The sequence below is a fragment of the Neofelis nebulosa genome, chromosome 7 (assembly GCF_028018385.1).
Source record: "Neofelis nebulosa isolate mNeoNeb1 chromosome 7, mNeoNeb1.pri, whole genome shotgun sequence".
NCBI classification, from domain to species: Eukaryota; Metazoa; Chordata; class Mammalia; order Carnivora; family Felidae; genus Neofelis; species Neofelis nebulosa.
This window is the reverse complement of record NC_080788.1, coordinates 37,121,488-37,142,345: the sequence shown is the minus strand read 5'-3', so window position 1 is coordinate 37,142,345 and position 20,858 is coordinate 37,121,488.

The window sequence follows — 20,858 nt, the reverse complement described above, 5'->3', positions numbered from 1 at the left end:
ACCTGCTACTGGAGCCAAAAGCTAACAGTCAGGGAGCTATGGCAGGGCTTGTGCCTGGAACACCTTGGAAAGGTCTCCAGCAGGTCTGCTCTGGGAAAGAGCTTGAGGGGCAGGAACCAACAGTGTCCAAGCAGGGAGACAAACTGTCCCGGTGTGCCTGGGGCCAGGGGTTTTGCAGGACACAGGACTTTTAGTGCTAAACTGAAAAAGCCCCGATCGCCCTAGTCTGGGACAGCTCAAGAGGCCAGAAGGGGGGTCGTTTCAGTTCCTATGTAGTTCCTATGTAGTCTCCTCCATTGAATTTGCTCAACAGATGCAAGTGTGAGCAGGGGTTTTGCCCAAGCCCAAGTGCTCTGTCCCTATCCAGGTATGTGGTGACAAGAGACGGGCCCAGGCAAGCCCATGCTGGCCCTCAGCATCCCACCCGAGCACGTGGGGGAGGGAGACTCATACACAGGGAGAATGGAAGAAGTGCCATGTTGGTTTTAGCTATAGTGGCAAGGCCCCACCAAGACAAAAAAAAACCCCTAGTAAATAATGATATAGCCCATTATCAGGTCAGTTTGCTGTTGCCCAATGACGCCCGTGTAGGAGGTCCAGAAGAAGGTACAAAACAGACCTTGTGTTTTCTTTTGTAAAAGTGAGGTTGTTTGTTTGTTTGTTTTTTAAGTTTATTTATTTAGTTTTGAGAGAGACAGAGAATGAGCAGGGGAGGGGCAGAGCCGAATACAGGGCTTGAACTCATGAACTGTGAGATCATGACCGAGAGTCAGATGTTTAACCAACTAGGCCCTGCAGGCGCTCCCAAAACAGACCTTTTCCTCAGGTGGGTACAGTGGGGAAAGGATCTGGAAATGCATCCTGGACGATTTAATGCATCTGTTCCCTCATCGCAGACCCGCCACCACTCAATGTACCTACGGCCCCTCCCTCCTCCCCCCCTACATATCCTCACCTCCATGACCTTCGCCGCTCCTCTGTTTCAAACCACAGCCCTCTCCTGGGCTTCCAGATGCACAAAGGGGCACTGAGACTCTTGGGTGATGGCTTTCCGTCCTGATAGCCTCCCCAGTCTCACAGATGTCTTGATGTCACCCTTTTATGACTGGGGGGTGCATCTCCCACTGAAGGGGTGGACTGGAACATCGGTGTGATTCGTGTGTGCAGGCTGGAGGCCAGTTCAGATGAAAGTTAAAGCCTCCTTAAATGGTGAGGCCTGACAGAAAGCCAATGACAAAGCCACTCTTCTGTGCCGACCAAAGAAGCCCTCTGGGTGCCCACCAGGGGAAGGGGGCTCACTCAAGGACCTGCACGCAACATAGCATGGAGCTCTGGGGTCAAACGGTTTCCGGTCCTGGCTGTGTCCCTTACCGATCTGTGGCCTGGATAAATTGCTTGATGTCTCAGGGTTGTTTGGAAAGGCACAAGATAATGTCTACAGGCCTGTGGCACATGGCCTAGCAGTGTGATAAAAACATATTAGGCATGCATCAGTGCATTACCCATGCCTTCTTCTTTTCCTTTTTTTCTTAATGTTTGTTTATTTTTATTTGTTTTTTCAACGTTTTTTTTTTTTTTTTTTTTTTTTTTTTTTGGGACAGAGAGAGACAGAGCATGAACGGGGGAGGGGCAGAGAGAGAGGGAGACACAGAATCGGAAACAGGCTCCAGGCTCCGAGCCATCAGCCCAGAGCCTGACGCGGGGCTCGAACCCACGGACTGTGAGATCGTGACCTGGCTGAAGTCGGACGCTTAACCGACTGCGCCACCCAGGTGCCCCAATGTTTGTTTATTTTTAAAGGAGAGAGAGACAGAGTGTGAGCGGGTGAGGGGCGGGCAAGGAGACACAGAATCTGAACGGGGCTCCAGGCTCTGAGCTGTCAGCACAGAGCCTGACATGGGGCTCGAACTCACGAACCGTGAGATCATGACCTGAGCTGAAGTCCGACGCTTAACCGACTGAGCCACCCGGGTGCCTCTACGTCTCCTTATTTTCTAAATTTAATCTTTGACATCTGGGGCCTTGCTGCCCCTAAAGGAACTGCCCCTCCCCGGGTGAGTTAATTGCTAGAGACAGCAAATAACTCACAGATATGAGTGTACCTTTCAGACAGATTGGGCACATTCAGGTGGTGTGGCCGTAGTGTGAGACCACTTTTCAGGGCAAACCAGCCACTCTGAAGCCCCCATCCCCCCAACCCCCTCCTCTTGCACTTTGGGAAACTACTCACCTCAGGGCCAGGTGCCAGACAACTAGGGACAGACAGACCCTATGTCCCAGAGCCTGCTAAAAGTATTCAAACTAGCCAATCCTGAGCCTGCCTACCCTGCCTCACCCATCCTTCCCATGGAAATGACCACAAGTCTCCTGCCCACCGCTTCCCCTCTTCCCTCCACCTCCCCACTGATGCTGGTGCTTACCCATGTGGCCCTGAGAGGCATGGCATGCCTCCTGTTTCTGGGAATCTGCAGGTACAGATACACTTCACTTGATTGCACTCCACTTTATTATGCTTTGCAAATATTGCTTCTTTTTTTTTTTTTTTTTTTTTTTACACACATTAAAGGTTTGTGACAACTCTGCATCGAGCAAGCGTAGGGGCACCATTTTCCCAGTAGCATTCACTCACTTTGTGTCTCTGTGTCACATTTTGGTAATCCTTGCAATACTTGGAACTTTTTCCTTCTTATTGTTATATCTCCTATAGTGACCTGTGATCAGAGATCTTTGAGGTTACCGTTGTAATTGTTGAGGCTCCACAAACCACACCCATATGAGATGGCAAACTTAATTGATACATATCTCATGTGTCTCTGCTGCTCCTCAGACCGGCCATTTCTCTGTGTCTCTCCCTCTCCGGTCTCCCTGTTTCTTGGGACACAGCAATATCACAATTGGGCCAATTAATGACCTGCAATGGCCTCTACGTGTTCAAGTGAAACCAAGAGTCACACATCTTTCATTTTAAATCAGAAGTTAGAAGGGACTAAGCTAGTAAGGAAGACATGTTGAAGGCAGAGATAAGCCAGAAGCTTGGCCTCTCGTGCCAAACAGTTAGCCAAGTTGCGAATGCAAAGGAAAAGCTCTTGAAGGAAATTAAAAGCACCACTCCAGTGAACACATGAGTGATAAGAAAGCAAAACAACCTTATTGCTGATACGGAGAAAGCTTTAGTGATCTGAAAGAAAGATAGGGGCGCCTGGGTGGCTCAGTCGGTTAAGCGGCCGACTTCGGCTCAGGTCATGATCTCACGGTCCGTGAGTTCGAGTCCCGCATCGGGCTCTGTGCTGACAGCTCGGAGCCTGGAGCCTGTTTCGGATTCTGTGTCTCCCTCTCTCTGACCCTCCCCCGTTCATGCTCTGTCTCTCTCTGTCTCAAAAATAAATAAATGTTAAAAAAAAATTAAAAAAAAAAAAAAAGAAAGATAAACCAGCCACATTTCCTTAAGCCAAAGCCTAATCCAGAGCAAGGCCCTAACCCTCTTCAATTCTACATAGGCTGAGAGGTGAGGAGGCTGCCGAAGAAAATTGGGAAGTTAGCAGAGATTGGCTCATGAGGTTTAAGGAGAGAAACCGATGGATTTGAAGGTCCCTGGATCAACCCCCGCCTATAAATCTCTGTCCAGGGACCTATGTCCAACCATTCCCCACCCTTCATCTGTCAGTTGAGGTTTTATGTTATAAGTAACTTCCGCAATACTTGATTAGGCTATCAGGGTGTTGACAGATTGATGGAGAAGTTGAAAAGCCAGGGTCAGAGTGTTCACACACCTAAAGGAAGCTGGTAGACAGAAACACAGCCAAGTCACCTTCAGGAACAGTGTGATCTGGACACCACTTGGCACCCTTGTCCCTGGATTCTCGCTGTTTCCACCTCCATGTTGCTATGTCCTTCTGACACTGATTGAGGATCGCAAGTCACTTTGGGGGACGATGAGTATACTTGCTGTTCACTGTGATATGGTGTTATGGGTTATATGCATGTGCCAAAACCTCAAACTGCACACCTGAAATAGTTGTGGTTTATTGCGTGTAATCATACCTCGGTAGTGCTATTTAAATAATACAGTCTGGAGAGTTTGTGCCTGGAGCTGGGGGCCTACAGGGAGGGACGTGGAGAATATAAGGGAGAGTGGAGGGCAAACATAGCCCAGCTTCGTGTTTGGTACCGGCTGCACTGGCCCAGAGGCAGACTGCAACTTTTCTTCCTGGGCCTCTCGCTAGGCTGCAGTTATCAACAGCAAGTTACGTGATGTTAGTTTTTGCTACAGCCACCTTTCCCCCTTCCCTCTGCAGCCAGTCCCTGCTCTCAGCTCCTTTTCTTTTTCTTTTTCTAAAGATTTTATTTAAATTCCAGTTGGTTAACATACACTGTGATATTAGTTTCAGGGGTACAATATAGCGATTCAGCACTTCCATACATCAGTCAGTGCCCAGCCCAACAAATGCACGCCTTGATCCCCATCACCTATTTCACTCCTCCCCCAAAAACCTCCCCTCTGGTAACTGTTCTCTATGGTTAAGAGTCTGTTTCTTGGTTTGCCTCTCTCTCTCCCTCCCCTATGATTATTTGCTTTGTTTCTTTTTAAAAAATTTTTAAAAATTAAATTAAATTTTAATTTAATGTTTATTTTTGAGAGAGGGGGAGAGAGAGAGAGAGCAGGGGAGGGGCAAACAGAGAGGGAGACATAGAATCTGAAGTAGGCTCCAGGCTCTGAGCTGTCCGCCCAGAGCCCAACAGGGGGCTTGAATTCATGAACCTCGAGGTCATGACTTGAGCCAAAGTCGGACGCTTAACCGACTTAAGCCACCCAGGTGCCTTTGTTTTGTTTCTTAAATTCCACATCTGAGTGAAATCATGTGGTATTTGTCTTTCTCTGTCTTATTTCACTTAGCATAATATTCTCTAGCTCCACCCATAATCGTTGCAAATGGCAAAGTTTCATTCCTTTTTATGGCTGAGTAATATTCCATTGTCTGCATCTACCACATCTTCTTTATCCATTCATCAGTCAGTGGACACTTGGGCTCTTTCCATAGTTTGACTATTGTTTATAATGCCTTTATAAACATTGGGGTGCAGGTATTCCTTTGAATTAGTATTTTTGTTTAGTTTATTTTTGCTTTTGTTTCTCTTGCCTCAGGAGACATATCTAGAAAAAGTTGCTATGGCCAATGTCAGAGAAATTATTGCCTGTGCTTTCTTTAAAGATTTTTCTCTTTTCAGGTCTAATATTTAGGTCTTTAATCCATTTCAAGTTTATTTTTGTGTATGGTGAAAAAGAATGGTGTAGTTTCATTCTTTTGCATGTGGCTGTCCAGTTTTCCCGACACCATTTTGTTGAAGAGATGGTCTTTTTCCCATTAGATAGTCTTTATTTCTTTGTTGAAGATTAATTAACCATATAATTGTAGGTTTCTTTCTGGGCTTCCTATTATTCTGTTTTATTGATGTATGTGTCTATTTTTGTGCCGGTACCATACTGTTTTAATCACTGTAACTTTGAAATATAAGTTGAAGTCTGAAATTGTGATGCCTGTAGGTGTACTTTTCTTTTTCAACATTGCTTTGGCTATTCTGGATCTTTTGTGGTTTCATAAAAATGTTAGGATTGTTTGTTTAGCTGTGTGAAAAATGCTGCTGGTATTTTGATAAGGATTGCATTGAATGTGTAGATTGCTTTGGGTAGTATGGACATTTTAACAATATTTGTTCTTGCAATCCTTGAGCATGGAATATCTTTTCATTTCTTTGTGTCATTTTTAATTTCTTTCATTAGTGTTTTATAGTTTTCAGAGTACAGGTCTTTTACCTCTTGGGGCAGATCTATTCCTAGGTATCTTATTGGCTTTGGTGCAATTGTAAATGGGATTGATTCCTGAATTTCACTTTCTGCTGCTTCATTATTGGTGTATATAAATACAACAGATTTCTATACGTTGATTTTATATCCTGTGACTTTACTGAATTCGTGTATCAGCTCTAGCAATTTTTTGGTGGAATCCTTTGGGTTTTCTATATATAGTATCATGTCATCTGTGAATAAGGAAAGTTTGACTTCTTCCTTGCTAATTAGGATGCCTTTTATTTCTTTTCTGGTCTGATTGCTGAGGCTCAGACTTCCAGTACTATGTTCAATAACAATGATGAGAGTGGACATCCCTGTCTTCTTCCCGACAGTAGAGGGAAACATCTCAGTTTTTCCCCATTGAGGATGATATTATCTGTATGTTTTCCATATATGGCCTTTATTATATTGAGTTATGTCCCCTCTATTCCTACTTTGTTGAGCGTTTTTATCATGAATGCATGTTGTACTTTGTTAAATGCTTTTTCTGCATCTACTGAGAGGATCATATGCTTCTTATCCTCTCTTTTATTAATGTGGTGTATCACATTGATTGATTTGTGAATATTGAACCAAGCAATAAGTCCCACTTGATCGTGGTAAATTATTTTTTTAATGTATTGTTGGATTTGGTTTGGCAGTATTTTGTGTAGGATTTCTGCATTCATGTTCATCAGAACATGGCATTTTTTGTGTTGTGTCTTTATCTGGTTTTGATATCAGGGTAATGCTGGCTCCATACAATAACTTTGGAAATTTTCCTTCCTTTTCTATTTAGTTTGAGGAGAATAGGTATTAACTCTACTTTAAATGTTTGATAGAATTTACCTGTGAAGCCATCCAGCCGTGGACTTTTGTTTGTTGGCAGATTTTGATTACTCATTCAATTTCCTTGCTGGTTATCAGCCTGTTCAAATTTTCTATTTCTTCCTCCTCAGCTTTGGTAATGTATCTATTTCTAGGAACCTATTCATTTCTTCTGGGTTGTCCAGTTTATTGGCATATAATTTTTCTTATATTCTCTTATAATTGTATTTCTGTGGTGTTAGTTGTTAATTCTTCTCTCTCATTAATGATTTTGTTTATTTGGGTCCTTTCTTCATTTTGAAGAGTCTGGCTAGGAGGTTATCAATCTTATTAATTTTTTCAAAGAACCAGCTCCTAGTTCCATCCATCTGTTCTACTATTTTGTGGTTTTTCTTTTGTTTTGTTTGTTTTTTGTTTGTTGTTGTTGTTTTTAGTTTCTATGTCATTTATTCCTGGTATAATCTATATTATTTCCTTCCTTCTGCTGGTTTTAGGCTTCATTTTTTCCTCTTTTTTTTTATCTCCTTTAGGTATAATTTTAGGTGTTTTGTTTTTTTTTTTTGAGAGTTTTCTTACTTCTTGAGGAGGACCTGTATTGCTATATACTTCCTTCTCACGACTGCTTTTGCAGCATCCCAATGGTTTTGGACCATTGTGTTTTCATTTTCCTTTGTTTACATGTACTTTTAAAATTCTTCTTGGAGTTCCTGGTTGACCCATTCATTGTTTAATAGTAGTATGTTATTTAACCTCTATGTATTTTGTCTTTCCAGATTTCTTCTTGTGGTTGACTTCTAGTTTCATAGCGTTGTGGTCAGAAAAGGTGCGTGGTGGGGCGCCTGGGTGGCTCAGTCGGTTAAGCGTCCGACTTCGGCTCAGGTCACGATCTCGCGGTCTGTGAGTTCGAGCCCCGCGTCGGGCCCTGTGCTGACAGCTCAGAGCCTGGAGCCTGCTTCTGTTTCTGTGTCTCCCTCTCTCTCTGCCCCTCCCCCATTTGTGCTCTGTCTCTCTGCCTTTCAAAAATGAATAAATGTTAAAAATTAAAAAAAAAAAAAAAAAAAGAAAAGAAAAGGTGCGTGGTATGACTTCAATCTTCTGAATTTGTTGAGGCCTGTTTTGTGGCCTAATATGTGATCTGTTCTGGAGAATGATCCACGTACACTTGAAAAGAATATGTATTCTGTTGTATTAGGATGGAATGTTCTGAATTTATCTGTTGAGTCCATCTGATTCAGTGTGTTATTCAAAGCTCCTGTTCCCTTGTTAATTTTCTCTCAACTCCTCTTCTAACCATCTTGCCTGATTGCACCCTTGGAGGAACTCACCAAGCCTCAGTCTGAGAGGGGGACGCTCCATGATGACACCCACCCTTTAGGAGTGGCATTGAGACAAATCTCAATGGCTAGAACTTGTTTGAGGACACCATAGCTCAAATGAATTCCCCAGAAGCGGGTACTGAGATGTGAATTTGTAAGCAAATCATTCAAAAAGCTCCCAGGGAACACTTGTAAGGGGATTGATTGGGAAGCAGAACAGGGAAGGGGAAATCCAAGCCAGTGCAGCCTCAGACAAAAGGCCTCACCTATCTCTTGAGTGCCACCCAATCCCACAGGGAGAGTCCAGAGTGCAAGTGATGTCCCAAGCTGGGGCCAGGGAGCTGGGCTCTCATGCTGCCCTGCCCATCACCCAGTGGGAGAGGAGGAAGATTTTGGCTCCCAGGCCAAGCCCAGCATTCTTGGCCTCAGCCGTTTTCTCAGAAGACGTGAGGGTGCCACCTGTGGAATGTGAACAGGGGCACAGAAATGATGAAAAGGGGTCTGTGTGGAGCCGCAACACTATCCACTATAAGCCAGTATCTCCTCAAATCCTAGCAAGCCCGAGGCTTGGCCTACAGAGACTGTGGCAGCCTCATTTGAAGGAAGGTTGGAGCTTGGAACCCTGTCTTCACTATTACATTATTCTTTCACTTGGTTGTATACTTTCAGTCCATCGAGCAAACCAGGCCACCCTAAGACATATCTGGCAAATTTCTTTTGCTCTTCACATCAGAGACTTTAAGAAATATCATTTTTCAAGAAGTGCTACATCTTCCATTTTAATTTGGCTGGTGAGTTCATCACACTACTATTATGTTCTGCTGGGAAACTTAGTGGGTATCAGCCTATGGGGCTGTCAAGTGAGAGGGAGGGGGTGACGGTACGGGAGATCAGCAGTTAGGAGGAGAGTCGGGTGACTGGTTCCACAGGCAGGAGCACGTGCTGACCAAACAGAATGGAATGTGGGGACTGGAAACGTGTGGGATGTGTGGCCACTGGAGGTCATTCAGTCCATGGCCTCATTTCCCAGACGGGGACACTGAGGCCTAGAAATGAGACACCCCTTGCTTCTTCCACTTATATTTACTGAGCACATCTCTGTGCCAGGGTTTGCACCAGAGCCAGGAATGGAATACTTGGATGCAGGAGACTCCAACCTTGTTGTCATGTTCACTTTTTTTTTAAATAATTCTAGATCCCCAGGGAGTGGTCAGTATGGCACAGAAAGGTCCCAGGTACCCTTCACCCAGTTTCCCCCAATAGTAAAAACATAAGTAAAACTACCATGTAATATTGAAACCAAGAAGTTGATATTGGTACAACCCCACAGAGCTTTGTGTGTATGTGTGTGTGCGTACTTCTGTGTATTGTTGTCACATGTATAGATTTGTGTGCTCATCACCACCGTCCAGGTATGGAGCTGTTCAGTCGCCACAAAGGAGCTCCCTGTGCCTCCCTTTCGTCGTTGTGCCCTACCTTCCATTCCTAACCCTTGGCCACTGCTTTCCCTTCCAGACCTTGCCTTTGGGAGGGGGGGGTCAGCCTAGGAGGGAGGGAGATGCAGATTACAAATCCTGGCAATATGTGGAATATTAGGCATAAATATATGTCGACAAAAATGCCTAGATAAATGTAGAAATGAAATCATTCCAGGTGCAGCTAATGTAACATTCCTGAGAGTGTCTAAATCAAGGAAGTCCATTGAAACGGGACTGGAAATGGGATGCTTGCGGCCACCAAAAAGAACGAGGTGGTGCGTGCAGGTGGCTCTGTGATCATCCACTGTGTGCAAGTCCACAAACATAACACCACGAATGCTCTCACCCCTGGAAACTGAAACCACGGGCTGAGGAGGGAGGGGGGCTCCTTTTCCCTTGTCTACTCTTTGTGCTGTTCCAGTTTTCACTATGTGCATGCATGCATGCCTCGTTTATTATTTTTTTTCCTTCATGCCTGGCTTTTGTTAAAAGGAAGTTAAATCCCATTTGGACCCTCCTTAAGCAAGGTTGAACAGAAGTTCCGTATTGTCACATCCTTGCTTTCTCCTCTCCCCGGGGTTTGCAAAAGCTCCCCCTCAGGATTTAGCAGTCTGAAAAGGGGGTCTGTAGCCTCTAGTTTCCATGGCAGCCATTGCTCCTGGTGACATAACATATAGGCCTGGCCTGTGTGCAGGGGGCTTGGACACCCCCTCCCCACTGGGACAACAGCATCCTCACACCAATCTGGGTCCCAAGTGTTCAAAAGATGCCTCTAGTAACACTAGTGTGTGAGTGAGTCAGCAGTGTTATTTTAGGACTCTGTATTCTGTGCTCTGTGCTGCACGGTGTACCTTCTCTGAAGACAAGTGTTTCTCGTATAAAAGCACCTTTACGGGAACCTGGGTGGCTTAGTTGGTGAAGCGTCCGACTTCGGCTCAGGTCACGATCTCGCAGTTCGTGGGTTCGAGCCCCGCATCGGGCTCTGTGCTGACAGCTCAGAGCCTAGAGCCTGCTTCCGATTCTTTGTCTCCCTCTCCCTGCCCCTCCCGACTCACGCTCTGTCTCTGTCTCTCTCTCAAAAATAAATAAACATTTAAAAAAAAAAAAAAAAGAGTTTACCAGGTAAAGAAATGAGGAGGAGAGGTATCATATGTTTGGTGCTTAAACCAATGGCCTGACTCTATCTAGAGCCTTCCCGAACTATCCTATGCTGCCACGACCCCAGCCCTTTCACATCTCCAGGATTTAAGGAGCAGGTTCAGGTGAACTCTGAGTCTGGAGAGAGGCAATGCCCTCTTGTCATTGGCTAGGACATGTTTGGTCAACCCGGAGCCTGTAATATGCCAATATACTCCGAATCACCAGATGCTCCATTGCTTCTCTTGTGGAACCAGCATTCTGGGCACAGGCTGGGCCACTGCCTTAGCGTAAGGCCTTGCCGTTCATGCTGTGGTTCCTCTGGGTGCAAATTAAAGGGTTAAAGGAACACAAGAGAAGGGACAAAAGGAAGGACAAGGCAAGGTAGAGAAATGAGGCAGGGGGAAAGCGGGGGGCAGAGGGGAAGTCAAGGCAAGTCAGCTTTGGTGAAGATCTCAGGCCACAACTCACGGTGGGAACCAGGGATAGGCATTCTCCAAAGTCTAACATCTGAGCCCACGCTTCCTTCCTCTGGCCTTCCCAAAGCCTGGTGGCTCTTAACAAAACCTCTTAATGACAAAAGGCAAGGATAATATTTTTATTTCTTCCGATAGAAAGTCTGAGTTTACAGCTGCTAGCCTTATTCCAAGAACCAATTCTTAGGGAACCGGATTAAGATACACATCTGCAGAGTTCCTGGATTAGCTGAAGTTCTTTTCTCATGTAAGCTGCAAGTACCCCATCCTGTCTCCCTCCTCCTTCTCAATGCTGAGACGAGCCTCAGTTTTGCAGGCACCTCCTCAGTGTTAAGGCTACTGGAAAGAATGCTGTGTGGGGGAACCAGGGATCTAGTCCCAGCCACATCAACTCCCGAGTTACCTCTAGGAAGCCACACCCACTCCTCGGGCTGGGCCTCACCTTCCCCTTCTAGAAAGGAAAGGTTGTACTAGATCTTTCATAGAAAAAAATCTGTATGCTTATTTTTTTTTTTTTTTTTTTTTTTTTTTTTTTTACTGAGGTCAGTTAAAACATGACCCAAGGAGCTAGAAATTAATGTTAAGTGTTTGGAAGCCACTGGAATACGTCATCTCCAAGGCTGTATGCAGACATAATTTCTGTAAGTCTCTAGACTTCTCCAAGCTCATAAAGCAAGGAGGAAGGAGGGGGAAGGGGTCCCCACAAAAACCCCTGCCCACCCATTGCCTTCTTTTACCGATGGGAGTGTGCCTCACACTTGTCACCTGAGCTGAACAGTGGGGGCAGCAGCTGTTGGCTCTGGCCGCGTGTGTTTCTGAAGGCGGCTGGGAGGGGGTGGTGGGGGTGGCCAAGGAGAAGAGGCCCTCACCCAGCCTTGGAACCCTGCCCCACTCTCTCTAGAGAACAGACTCCTCCAGGAGGAGAAGCAACGGGGGACAGGAGCCAGCATGATCCAGTGCCACCTGCAGAGAAGTGTATTCGTGGTGGCATCTCAGCAGAGTCTGACAACCTCACGGCGGCAGGGCTGAACAGCCCCTTTTTAACAGGCAAAGAAAACAAGGAATAGGGAAAGGAGCATGTTGGCCTCAGACATCAAGGGGTGGACCCAAAGCGCCCATTTTGTGGGTGGTAGGGTGAGCTGGAACATCAGGACCGAGAACCCTGGGGCGGCAGTTGAAGTCACGTGCACTCAGCTCTTTCTGCTTCAAGAAGACCAACTAGGGTTCTTTTTCAGGAACTTGGTTGAAAATAATCAAAATGGTCTTCTGAATGAGTGAAAACGAATTGAGTGTCTGTTCTGGGCCAGGCGTTTCATCTAATCCTCCCAAGCATGGAGAACGGTGGGCAGAGCGGACAGAGCCCCACTACCGAGAGCTCAGGCTTTGGGGGGGTCTCTTTCCACCCACACACTCCTGTGCACCAGAATTGCTCTCAACTGCCAGGCAGCAAAATAGTCCTTCTCTTCGGCAGGAAATCCTACCTCAGTGGGATCCTCGGAGAAGAGCCCTGGGCTAGGAGAGCGACTACAGACCTCTAGGTGCCTCGGTTTCCCCCTCTATGCCAAGAAATGTTCCCTTGGTGAGCCTTAAGGCCTCTTCAGGGCCTGAGGGCTTTGACCCTTTTATGGGTGGGCCCCCAAAGTATCCCCGGAGCAGGACCCAGAAGGAATTCCTTTCTGGGGTTGTCACCTAGAAGGTGCCCCACACAGACCCTGTCTCTGTGGTCCTTCCTGCTTGGCTTTGACCAGACCAAAGGGACACATGTTGCTGGAACTCGCCAGCTAGAGGCTGTCCCCATGAACTCTTGCCTGCTGGTTATATAGCTGGATTATATTGAGTTGTGTGGGGATATAAGGAATAAATAGGGAATAAAAGCTCTGTGAGGACAGGAACCGTGTCTCCCTTGATCACCAGTTTATCTCTTGAAGGAATGGATGAATGAAATAAACAATGAATGGAGATGGTTTCCGCCTCTCTAGAGCTGATGGGCTAGTGGGGAAGAGAAGAGGTACACACACACACACACACACACAAACACAAAGGGAAATTATGACCCAAGGACTAAATTACCATACAAAGCAATGGTATGAGATGTTGCAAGACAGCACGTGTTCAGGCCAAGTTTGTGGTGCAGCCAGTAAGGGCTGCAGGAACACAGGACACTCAAGGCTAGGGACAGCAGTCAGGGTCTCCAGGAGGCCAAAGTTGGGCCGGGCCTTGACAGATGAGCCTGGTTTGCAGTTTGCGGGGCAGAGAGCTCCCAGGGGCTGGCCCAGAGGAGAGGCAGTTCCTGTAAGGGCTCCGCGTTGCAAGCGAGCAAGGCACACTCAGCACCCAGCCGAGGATACATCTCTGCCAAGAGGGAAGGAAGCCCGGGCAGGACTGGCGGGGCTCAGAGCATCCTGGTCCGGGCTCTGCCCCTTAGTTTGTCTGTCTGACAAACAGAGGCTCAGAGTGTCTATGCCACTGGGGTCTTATTGGGACTTCCTGGGAAGTGTTTGCACAAGCATGTTGCAGTCTGAGACATGGACTGCTAATGCTAATGCCCCCCACAATCCCGGGGGTCCCTGCAAAAGCTGCTGGTCCAGGGGCAGTATTTGCTCTTTCCACGTTTTCCTCAAACTGCGGGACAGCGAGTCAGGGGCCCAACAGACCGACAGGGACCAAATCAGCAACCCCTGGTGGAGCTGCTCCTGCGGGCCGAGCCCTGCAGGGGATAAAGAGAAGGAAGACCTGTCCCAGCCTTCCAGGTCCTACAAAGGAGCTAAGAAAAGCTGGTGAAATCATACCCTCTGAAATTGTATATATCAGTCAAAATCATAACAGAACTTTCTGGAATGGTGTTAGGTGACCTTAACTGTCCTGTTTTTCCATGGAAAGATCAAGGGGAGGAGTTGGGAAGGATATACCATATATATTTCACGTCACAATGGAATGAACCCTACTTACAGCAGCAGGAAATGAACTTCTGCATATATTTTTTTTGACCCCGGGGTGGCAATCTGGGGGACAGGCTTCCAGGAGGAGAATTATCCTCAGCAAATGGTCTGTAAACAGAGCCTTGTGAGCCTTTCTCCCAGATGTGAGCTGCATAATGAGGTCAACTTGTTTGGGCTTTAAAGTACACATTTCCGAATCCACTCTTACACTATGTCCTGATTTAGGGAGCACAGGAAAAAAAAAAGTCTCCATTGAGCAGATGAGAGACCGAGTCCTGGAGAGGAGGTGGCTCTTCCAGGCCATGCAGAGAGTTAGCAGGCTGGGCGGAGGGGCCACTTCTCCTTACTAATGCCTGGAGCTGGGTGGCCCTCAGTTCCTGCTGACCCTCCTTAGAACCAGAGTGGGGCATTGGGAATGGTCAGCTGGAGTGGGGAGATTCCCCTACGGGGTACTCACAGCCCAGGTACTGTGCTAGTCTCTAGATTCATTTGCTAATAAAACAGATAAGTCCTCACCCTCCTGGAGCTTACGTTCTAGTCGGGGGGAAGGCAGACAAAAAACAAACATAAGGAAGTATATTTTTGTATAGTATGTTAGAAAATAATACATGCTGTGGAAAGAAGAGAGCAGAGCGATGAGAATTAGCAGTTTGGGGTAAGGTGACACCCAATTTTATTTTTTTATTTTTATTTTTTTTTCCAACGTTTTTTATTTATTTTTGGGACAGAGAGAGACAGAGCATGAACGGGGGAGGGGCAGAGAGAGAGGGAGACACAGAATCGGAAACAGGCTCCAGGCTCCGAGCCATCAGCCCAGAGCCTGACGCGGGGCTCGAACTCATGGACTGGGAGATCGTGACCTGGCTGAAGTTGGACGCTTAACCGACTGCGCCACCCAGGCGCCCCGACACCCAATTTTAAAATAGGGTGCTCTGGGTAGACTTCCAATGAGAAGGTGTGAGGGAAGCAAAAGCTTGAAGGATGTGAGGCAGTTAGCCAGGTAGATGTCTGGGAGAAGAGTGTTCCAGGTAGAGGGAATAGTCAGTGCAAAGGCCCTGGGGGCAGAAGTGTGCCTGGTATGATCAAGAAATACTGAGGGGGTGTCTGGGTGGCTCAGTCAGGTAAGTACCTGACTCTTGATTTCAGCTCAGGTTATGATCTCAGGTTTGTGAGATAGAACCTTGTATCAGGCTCTGTGCTGAACATGGAGCCTGCTTGGGATTCTCTCTACCCCCCCCTCCTCAAAATCTCTCAAAATAAATAAATAAACATTACAAAAAAAAGAAAGAAATACTGAGGAGGCCAGTGTAGCTGGAGTTGAGTGAGTGAGGGGGAGAGCCCAAGACGAGGGCACCAGGTCATGAGGCCATGTCATGGAGGGACTACGGGGGGGCCTTGCAGGACGAGAAACCACGCGAAGACTTTAAACAAGGGAGTGATTTCATCTAACCTACATTTGAACAGAATCTCCAGGGTGGCTGAGTAGAAAACAGGGGTGGAACAGGGAGGTGAATGAGGCTGTCAGAGTCCAGGTGAGCGGTGATGGTGGCTTTGGCTGGGGTGATGGCCGCAGAGAGACAGTCAGATTCTGGATCTATTTCCAATGTAGAAGCAATTTGCTTGTGGGTTGGATGTCAGGTGTGTGGAAGAAAAGAGTAGATGAATACTCCATTGTTTATCGTCAGAAAAGCTAGGTAAAATGGAGAGGGGATCATTCACTGAGATCATTCACGCCAGGTGACTCAGAGTTAAGGACACCGCGAGTCCAATTTGGGAGGCGTTCGGTCTGAGATGCACGTTGACATCTAAGTGGAGACACGGAGCAGGCACTTAAAAACTATACAGCTAGATGCACTTAGCCGGAAGCTAACCTATAGAGAAAAGAAAAGAGGTCTGAGGACTGAGCCCAACTTTCAAAGTCCGATGAAAGGACAGTATGTACCAATAAGGCAGGAGGCCGAGAAGGAGACAGTGAGTTAGAAAGGACACCAGGAGAGGACGAGATCCTGGAAGTCAAATGAAGAGCGAGGTTCAAAAAGGAAAGGGCGCCCTCACCTTCACTGAAGGCTGTTAAGGACTGAGAATAACCCCTGGGCATAGCCATGGGCAGCTTATTGGTAATCTCATTAAGAAAGGCTTCTTTTGGGATAGAAGTCTGATTGGAGTGGGTTCCCACCCTCTCCAAAAAAAAAAAAGGAAATGAGGAAGTAGAGACTGAGTATAAGCAGCTCGTTCAGGAAGTTTTGTTATTAAGGAGAAATTGGGCAATAGCCGGAGATCTCAAGGGGGTAAGGGGATTCGGGCTCCAGGACACAGGTGGCAGACTAGCCACCCAGAGGAGCACAGGCCAGTGACCCACGGTCTCCCCTGCCCTCTGTCCACATCTCAGCGGCCTTCCCTGACTTTCCCTGGCAGAGGAAATGCCATAGCAGTGTCTCCATCCTCCAGCAAGCAGGGAAGTATCTATGGGCTACAGACTCAAGACTCAAAATCAGGCCCAAAAATCACCCATCTGCCATAGGGATAGAATGAAAACACGTCATGCCTTCGAAAAAAAAAAAAAAAAAAGTAGGGAAAAAAAGGTACTTTATTCCCCAAAAAACCCCCCAAAAAACAAAAAAACCCACCAGTTGGGAACATGACTATAAAAAAGAAGCTCATGTCCCTTCTATGGTAAAATATGTGCCAATTCATCTGAGAAAAAAGAAAAAGAGCACTTTACAACTTTTCCTTCCATGATGACGTTTCACTTCTTCACTAATCAGACAAAGGCAAACAAAACCTGTAAGGTATCATTTTTTTGCCTGATTGACAAGTATTTTATTTTATTTTTAAGTTTATTTATTTTTGAGAGACAGAAAGAGACAGAGCATGAGTGGAGGAGGGGCAGAAAGAGACAGAGACACAGAATCTGAAACTGACTCCAGGCTCTGAGCTGTCAGCACAGAGCCCCACGCGGGGCTCAAACTCATGAACCCTGAGATCATGACCTGAGCCAAAGTCAGACGCTTAACCAACTGAGCCACCCAAGCGCCCCAGTGGTTGACGAGTATTTTAAAGAATAATCCCTATTATTCACAAGTATTTGGTGAAGTAGGCATTCTCTTAAAACATGGGTGGGAGGGGTGTCTGGGTGGCTCAGTCAACTAAGCATCCGACTTCGGCTCAGGTCATGATCTTGAGGTCCGTGAGTTCGAGCAGTGCTGACAGCTCAGAGCCTGGAACTTGCTTCCGATTCTGTGTCTCCCTCTCTCTCTGCCCCTCTCTCCTGCCCCTCCCCCACCCACAGTCTGTCTGTCTCTCAAAAATAAATAAACATTAAAAAAATTTAAAAAAAAAATTTTTTTTTTAACGTTTATTTATTTTTGGGACAGAGAGAGACAGAGCATGAACGGGGGAGGGGCAGAGAGAGAGGGAGACACAGAATTGGAAGCAGGCTCCAGGCTCCGAGCCATCAGCCCAGAGCCTGACGTGGGGCTCGAGCTCACGGACCGCGAGATCGTGACCTGAGCTGAAGTCGGATGCTTAACCGACTGAGCCACCCAGGCGCCCCTAAAAAATTTTTTTTAATAATAAAAAAATAAAACATAGGTGGGAGAGAAAACTGGCCCAAGGTTTGGGGGAAGCAATGTGGCTCTTTGGCTTTATCAAAAGGCTTTGTAAAGTTTATTCCTTTTACCCTCAGCAATCCCTTTTTGGGGAATGGAGAGAAACCACTGAAAACTTGGGCAAAGATTAATCACAAGATTTCTCAGAAACTTGTTTACAGTAATGGAATATATATGGAAAAATCAAATGTCTAGACATTGAACACTAGCTTACAACATTTGGACACTTTCATATCTGCCAATAATGAGAAATGCTTAGAATATGTTGGTAAGTGAAAAAAAGCTACAGAAGTATGACAAATGAATGATTCCATGCTATCTTAGGGATTGTATATTCCCTCTTCAACTAGGTCTAGTTTAAAAACGTTATCCTATTTATTGAATTGTAATACCCATGTCATTCTCCCTATGTCTAGCTGGGTTTTCTTCACACCGGCTGAAACTGGTTTCCCTTCTGTTTAATTTTTTTTCTTTATTTCTTTTTTCTAATGGGTGTTTTTCTTTCTTTTCTCTCTTCAAGGAATCTACATAGGCTTAAAGTCTATGATTTTCACAACTTACAGAATGAATTCTCCCTGTTATTGGTTTGATTGGCTGTCTTCTTAGCATCCATTCTTTTGGGGACTTTTGGAATCCTAGCTTGTTGGCTCATCTTGAATGGGGTGTGTGTGTGTGTGTGTGTGTGTGTGTGTGTGTGTGTGTTCATGCTCAGTCTTCCTCTAGACGTTTCACTGTTGCTTCCATCCAGCTTTCTGCCTACCCCTCCTCCCCAATTCAATACTGGTTTTACCTTGGTGGCCCAGGGCTCCCATCCATAGAGATGTGAGGACACTGGGAGTGCAGTCACCAAACAGGCATTGGCCTGTCCAGGTCTGGGTGAGGAGACAATGTCAACTCCTCTTTTTCTCCCAAGTACAAAATAAGTGAATCCCCGGCAATGGTTGGTCACAGCTGTTTTCAGCCCTGATCCATCAGTCGGGAGACTCGCATCCTACCCCAGGAGCAGAGTTCTTAGAAGCCTCTGCTCCCAGAGGCGAGCGAGACGAGAGATTCCATTTTACAGCCATTGTGTGTTTCTGTTTCATCTGGCCGACAGAGATATTTATCCTATTTTTGAGAGCAGCTGGTCTTTTACATTTTTTAAAGTATTTTATCAGTCATTGCTTTGTGTGTGGTATAGATGAGGGGTCCTCAAGGGGCAGACTTCGGGCCACCTTAACCAGAAGCCCCAAGTTGTATCTTCTTACTTTGCTGACCCCAGCTTGCGTGTGTGAAGGAAGTCACATTAGCTTTCATGCCCACCTTTTTCTCACTGTGGATCTTGGCCTCCCTACTCCGCTTCCAACTTCCCCCAGGGGTTTCTCCCATGGGCCTTTGCTGTCGCTTGTGCTCACAAGCCAGCCTGCTCAAATCCCTGCCACCCTGGTGCTCCCGGAGCTGTCCACCACCAGCCAGCCATTTGAGGACATCTCCTCCACTGCTCAGCCACTGATGTCCTCTGAAACTTCAAGACTCCCTGAGCCCACACCGTACCCAGGCCACCTGCATTCCCTGCAAAAGCAGGAAGAGCATCTCTGCTTTCCGAGAGCTCAGACCAGAGGTCAAGGGTAGAACAGACCCATGCTTTCCTCCTCCTCTTCCCAGGTGCCACCCAAGACTTTCCCACAAGGTTGTCGGCTCAGAAAAGAGGCTGCGCTAAAATAAAATGCCAAACAAAATATTTGAGCCAACTCGCTAAAATAAATAATAAAATAAAACAAAAGCATATATTTGTGCTCTCAGAATTGCAATTCAGGGAAACAGAGGTAGGCAGTGACCCAAAGGTTGCCCTCCCAGGGAACACAAGTCAAGGGATTTTAAAGACAAAAGGGAATGCTTGTATAAATTGTTTACAAAGAATTTCTGTTGGTGGCAGAAAACCAGTGTTGGCTGTATCTAATTGGTTGCTAGGGCTATCGCTAAGCAAAGTCTCTTTGTGTAGCAAGTTGCAGGTGTTCAGGCTGGATCCTTAGAATATTTGTGGTTTGGCCGGGTTCAGAAGTTCACAGTCTACCCGGTGAAGTGTGCAGGCCCACCTCCTTAATGGCCTCCCAACTCCATTGTAACACCCCATGGGGTAAAACCCCATGTCCTAAGCCATCCCATTCCATTTCACCTTTCAAAAGGCAAACCAGCTCCTACAAATGGGTTCCTCAGAAACTATTCCACTCTGAATCCCATGTTGGGCTATCTTCTGAATGTGACTAGAAAGGAACCCTTCATTGTAGCAGAGACTTCACCTGGGTGGGTGGGTTTACAGTGATTTTTTTTAAATCTGTGTGTGTGCGCGCACTTTTATGTACTTTTTTTTCTATAATTAATGTTTATCATTTTTGTGATCATGCAAAAACGTAACCAGGGAAAAAAGTCTATCCTCCCCAAATGTTTGTGAAAAGGAAGGCATGTTTAAAAATACATTTCACAATGTTTATTATCATCCCTTTAAAAATTTGCATTTTGCCCAGATACTAGGATATAAATTCGACTTTTATGTGTCAGAACGTTGGCAAGTATCGGATCACATTGCTCCATTGCGTTATATTTTTTACTGGCACCCCACATCCCAGGGTAGGGTCCTAGCTCTTTAGCTTGCCTCGCACAAGACCCTTCATGATCTGACTCCTGCTCCTGGCTCTGGGTCTGTTTTCAGGCTCGTCCTTCCCCATGTCGCTGTTTAGTTATACCCGCACTGCTCCTAGCTTCCCGAACACAGTATGCATTTCCATCTTCGTGCCTCTGTGTTCGATCTTCCAGCCGCTCGGAATGTCCTTTTTGTTCTCCAGCTGGCAAACTCCTATTCATACTCTAAAACCCATCTCAGGTCAGTCACTTCCACTGGGGAGTCCTCCTGATACTCTCTTCTTGGCACTTCTGTATCTGCCTTTACTGTGCTGGATTCTTTTACTCATCTCTGTAGACCCAGACGGTGCATGGCATATGGTATTTCATAAATACTTGTCAAATTGAGGCAGGTTTATTCATTCCACAAATACACATGCAGTGCCCACCATGTGTTGGGCACTGTGCTAGTTTCCTGGGATTCAAAATTAATGAGCCAAAGGGGCGCCTGGGTGACCCAGTCGGTTAAGCATCTGACTTAGCTTAGGTCATGATCTCACGGTTTGTGGGTTCAAGCCCCATGTCAGGCTCCGTGCTGACAGCTCAGAGCCCAGAGCCTGCTTTGGATTCTGTGTCTCCTTCTCTCTTGGT